Source organism: Erythranthe guttata, chromosome 5 (assembly GCF_056151865.1).
Source record: "Erythranthe guttata isolate IM_541 chromosome 5, IM_541, whole genome shotgun sequence".
NCBI lineage: Eukaryota > Viridiplantae > Streptophyta > Magnoliopsida > Lamiales > Phrymaceae > Erythranthe > Erythranthe guttata.
In genome coordinates this window covers 6524738-6530737 of record NC_142537.1, presented here as the reverse complement: position 1 = coordinate 6530737, position 6000 = coordinate 6524738, and positions in this window count along the sequence as shown.

The window sequence follows — 6000 nt, the reverse complement described above, 5'->3', positions numbered from 1 at the left end:
CTATAGGAATTTGTTAAAAAAAATGATTTTTTCACCTTGAAATTGCGGTTACTATTTTTTAGGAATATTTGATACTTTTTTTGTGTGGATAAAATGAGTTGATGTTTCGGCGAGCTGCATGTGCCAAGAGGACCGATTACACGAGCTCGAGCCAAGCGGATTGAATCAGCCCTGCTTGAGTGAAAGAAGCCTAGTTTGATCCTAGTGAAAGAAAAGCTCCAAAATGAAGAATTAATGAAGCCTAGTTTGATCCTAGCTGAACTTAATTGGAGTGAATTATCGGAGCAGGTTGTGAAGCAAACCGAGATCAAATAATTGAGTACGTTTTGTCATCCAGACGAGAAGACGTGACTTGGGGAAGAAGAATTAATCATTTTTTGTATTTAATTTTGAGACAGTTTAGTTCTTGCCATTTAGAGTCCGATTCTGACTAGATTTAGTTTAGTTGGTTATTTCATTATTACAGAGAATTTAGAAATTGTTTTCCTTGCTAGATTAGGTCTTTTAGAGACTTATAAATAAGTTGTTTTAGGGTCATTACTTTTTGGATGTTTTTATGCAATATATAGAGAGATTAAAATTCTCCTTCGTTGTTCTTCAACAACTCCTGCGAGTGGATTCTTGTAAACTATTCTTAGAAATATAGTATTGGTTTATGATTCGTAATAATCACGGGTCAATACTTTCACCTTGATAATATTGGTTTCTAGCTCTCTATAGTCAATATTCCTAATTCCGCCTATTGAATCTTTTCTTCGGACCTTCCGCTCTTGCTTCCGCGTAATATATTTGGGTCTCGTAACAAGTTTTACGGGGTTCATAATAGTTGGTAACCGGAGCCAATTTCCAAACAGATTTCGCCTATCTTCTGTTTTTGTGTATTTGTTTTCGTTCTTCATTTCATTTCGTCTCGGTTCTTCATTGTGTCTTCTAGTCAATATAATCTTCACTTGAGTTGTATTGTCAGAAGCACCATATGAAAATACAAACAAGGAACGATACAATTACTTTCTTAGTCTTTGAATATCTTGTTTCCTTGTCTACTTTCCTCGTGGTTGAATTCCACATTGTTTCCTTATTTCCTACCAAATATCTACTTCTTTCTTACACCCTTTTATTTCCTTTTAACATCAAATTCAAAAACCGACATTTATTTTCCTCTATTATTCTGAATTTTGAAAATAAACTTATATAACCTTGAATGAAAGCAAAAATTTACTTAATATTTTCTCAACTAGTTTCTTTAGAACGTTGAAGGGAATTTACAAGTTGAAAAAGGAAGTGAATGTGAGATCAAAAAAGGGTAAGAGCCAAATTGTGTGAAACATGAGTGAAATTGAGTGAACATCATCCAGAGTGATACACGTGAGGGAGTGGTGAGGAAAAAAATATTTCTTTAACATTCTTTTGCAATTTGTGCACCATGTCAAAGACGGTTAGTGGTAATGAAAGAGACGAGAAGTTTATGGCAAGGGCAACGGAGCAACACTTTCAACGCCTGCATATGAATCTTGGTGGAATGCGAGATCGAATGAAGCAATATCTAGCTCAACAGAACGAGTTGTGTAGGGATAGATCTGCACGGACACCACCATTTTAGCAACCTATTCGTCAGCCCGTTGTACATCAACGTGACGAAGAGGAGTTTGATGAGGAAGTCTTCGATGAAGAATCTGAGGCAGAGTCTAATACTTCTAGACGAGGGTGTAGAGGACGAGAGAACATAGGTGACATATTTGAATGACCGAGGCTCGATCAATTTGACTATACCGTCTTTCCAAGTGAAGAGTGATTCGGAGGCATACATAGAATGGGAAAGAAAGGTTGAGATCGTTTTTTATTGTCACAATTATTCCGAGGAAAATAAGGTGAAGCTTGCAGTTGTGGCATTCACAGACTAAGCTACCATTTGGTGGGACCAATTGGTAGTGACCAGACGCCGAACTAGCGAACCACCAATTGTCGAATAGGGGTCTATGAAGGCACTTATGAGACGGAGATTTCTTCCCACACATTATTATAGGGATTTACATATGAAATTGCAAAGTTTGAGGCAAGGTCCGAAATCAGTCGAGGAGTGCCACAAGGAGATGTAAATCGCTATGATTAGAGCTAACATTGGGGAAGATAGAGAGGCCACTATTGCAAGATTTATTTGCAAGCTGAACCGGGAGATCGTTAATGTAGTGGAGTTGCAGAACTACGTTGAAATTGAGGAAGCCATTCACATGGCCATGAAAGTCGAAAGGCAGCTTAAGCGTGGAGGTAGAACTACAGCTCGGGCTGAGACATCAAGTTGGAAACCGAGATGGAATCCTACTTCAAAACCCGAGGAATCGACATCGAAACCTTCCAATGAAAAGACAATCAACCGAGCACCAACCAATAAAGGTAATACTTCATTAAAACCGCAAAGGAAACGTGATATTAAATGCTATAAATGTCATGGAGCAGGTCATATCGCAACAGAGTCCTCTAATCGACGAGCTATGATTTTGGAGAATGGCGAGCTAGAGTCTGAGAAGGAGGAAGAAACAATTTCGAAAAACAGCACCTGAGGAAGGTGATGTAGTACAATTTGTTGATGGACTCGCACTTGTTGTTCTTCGAACTCTCCACGTGCAAGCAGCACAAGACGGTGACGTAGTACAACGGGAGAACATTTTCTATACACGTTGCCATGTTCAAAACCGAGTATGTGGATTGATAATTGATGGAGGAAGTTGCGTGAACGTGGCAAGCAAGCTAATGGTAGACAAGCTAGGGCTGCAAGTCACCAAACATCCGAGACCTTACGAACTTCAGTGGCTGCGTGAAAGTAGCGAGTTGAGAGTGATGAAACAAGTCTTGGTTTCCTTTAGTATTGGACAATACAAGGAAGAGGTGACGTGTGATGTCGTGCCGATGCAAGCAAGTCATATATTACTTGAGCGACCTTGGAAATAAATCGCTACACTTTTACTAAGAATGGACGACGAACTATCCATGATGGTTACAAAAATCGCTACACTTTTACTAAGAATGGACTACGAGTTAGACTAGCACATTTACCACCTCGCCAAGTTTTGAGGAGCAAAATCACATCAAGAATTCCATTGCTCACAACTAATAATTTATTAAATCCAAACTCTTAAAAAAATTCGTTTAATTAATCATTAAATAATTATTTATTTTCCACTACCAAATAATTATTGAACTCCCGTTTATATTCTCAAGTATTACATTCTAGCTCCAGTCGAGCATTACTTAGATTCTCCCCACATTAATATATCTTATTGTTAGGATAGTAGACTAAAAGTCTCACTTTTAGATACATAATTTTATTATTGAATTAATAAAATAGTATATTATCATTTTAGGAGAATTAGCACAAGGGTATTCAATGCATTTAATTGATTGTTTACTAAAAGCATAAGTCTAATATTCTAATAGTATTCGAGATGGTGTGCTACGGCGCACAGAAAGATCATTTCGAAAGTTCGTTTAGAATATAAAGATAAACGTTCACAATCTAGATGAAAATGGACTAACTATTGGTTAAAGATTGTAGCACAATATTTAAGTGATTGGTCTTGATTACAGTAAACAGAGAATAACTTTTGTAGTTATTGTTTTGACTTATTGTGCTGGCACAGCCGGCATGTGTTGAACCGGACAAAGTGAAATAATTGTTTCATCATTGTTCATAAATGAAACTGTATTATTTCTAGTTGACAGTATATTACTTACTCTCTTAATCCCTAGATAATAAACGTACACATTTAATTGGTAATCTCTACTTTGATGTCACAATGGGAAATATTCCTATATTGAGTCAAATGGCCCCCGGTGCGTTGGATAGAGACCTTAAGAATTAATAGGTGGAAATTAATTATCGAAAGGAATCCACATCTTTGAAATATGGGATTGATAATAACCCTTGAGTAGCTTATAAGATTTGTTAATGCCAAGTCCTGGCCAGGTGGATTTCGTATCCGGCATACTCAAATAAGTTAAGCGGGTAAGACTCATGAAAAGAAACAATTTAATTTATTTAGCAGTGAATAAATTATTTGGTGGTTATAAGATTTCTTAATGTGGGGAGAATCTAAGTAATGATCTAATGGAGCTCGAATGTAATATTTGAGAATATAAACGGGAGTTCAATAATTATTTGGTAGTGAAAATAAATAATTATTTAATGATTAATTAAATGAATTATTTTAAGTGTTTGGATTTAATCAATTATTAGTTGCCCGATTTTGTAATTAATCGAGAAAATAAAGTTCAACCAATATTATATATTGGAATTAATATAGCCGAAAATTAAATCCCCATTGAACTTCAATTTTCGACTATATAGAGTTATAGAAGGAGTGGGATTTGTTTCCATGTAATCCTCTTTATGTGTGACTCTAATTCTTTGTGCTATATACAATAGAGATTAGGTTGGTGGGAGACGAATGATTCCACACGCCTATTTCACTTTGGAAGAAAAAAAAAATTTATCTTCTTCTTTTCTCTCTAAGTTTCTCGATTATAGATTTAGATTTCAAGTAGAAGTCCACCCCTGTAGAAGAATTATTAATTCGGGATATACAATAGAAGGTTATAGGTTTTTAGAGCAATTGTAAAATAAATAAAACTTATTCCAATTGAAATAAATAAAACAATTAAAATGATAAAATAAAATAGAGATGCATATATGAGGTACTTGAAATGAAATAGAGATGCATTCAATAAACAAAGGATTATATTGACTTAAATTTCCGCTTTTCATCATAACCAATTCGTCCCTATTAAAAACCTTCTCTGATTTGATTCATATGGAATGTGATTTTGCTTGTGATAAAATAAAGAATAACCCTTAATTGTAAAAAAATGTCGATTGCATTAAAGAATTAATTACGATGCATTGGATTAAAGTAAGAATATTTTGCTGATTATGATATATATAAATATATAGAAAAAAATAAATTAAGAGGAAACACGGAAAATTGAAATCCAATTAGTACATGACCAAAATCCGTTAATATTAACGCGTTTTCTATGGTCGGCCAATTTTTCTTTGAATTACCATAAAAATTAAAAATAATTAAGACAGTCAAACGTAAAAGAAATCCAGTTGAATGATATACGAAAGTGAAAAAAGACTGCTCTTGATCCAATTAAGACAAGGAGATCCATGAAGCATAAACAAGGACTATTCAACTTAAATTGCACCAAACTCGTTAACAGAAGATCGATTGCCCAAAACTCAAATCCAGAAGATCGATTACCCAAAAATCAAATCCAGGGAACTAACACATGTTTTTTACTTCCGCAACAGATATATGTGAGGAAAAAAAACAAATCTATGAACATTGTTTATATAGATTAATTCTTAAAAGTCAAATGTTAGGAAAAAATTAGTGTAGATTTACCAGATGTGCGTGCTCTTCTTGTGCATTTATGGTGTATATTTGAGCCTCTTCCTTTCTCCATCTTCAGTTTTTACTTTTGATTCAAACTCTTTGTTTTTTTTCGCCTTGTCTCTTTTGTTCACATTGATGTAGCACAATATTCTTATGTCTCTTACTCTGGTATGTGTGTGACAAGTAAAAGGAACAATTGCATTCAATATATAGACAAGTGGTAGTAATAGGATGATGAAAGGTAGAATATTTATTAATTGTTGTTCTATAATAAAAAAGTGACCTATTTCGCTTCCCTTCGGTGAATAGAATATTTAAGGAATTGCTTGCTTCCATGTGTAAGTGAATTGTTGAAGAGTACCATAAAATTTACTAAGGACTATGATTGTAACACCCCGCATTTTCGGTAAAATATTATTATTTTATTTTACCACCTTTATGTGCATATATGTGAAATTAGAATTTATAATAACTCTTGCATGGTTAGTATTTACGTGAATTAGGTAATTATGTGAAGTATATGAATTATGTGATTATTGTGTGAATTATGTGATTTGGTGAATTATGTGCTTAGGAAATATTTCGAGATATTATTTCGAAATAAATT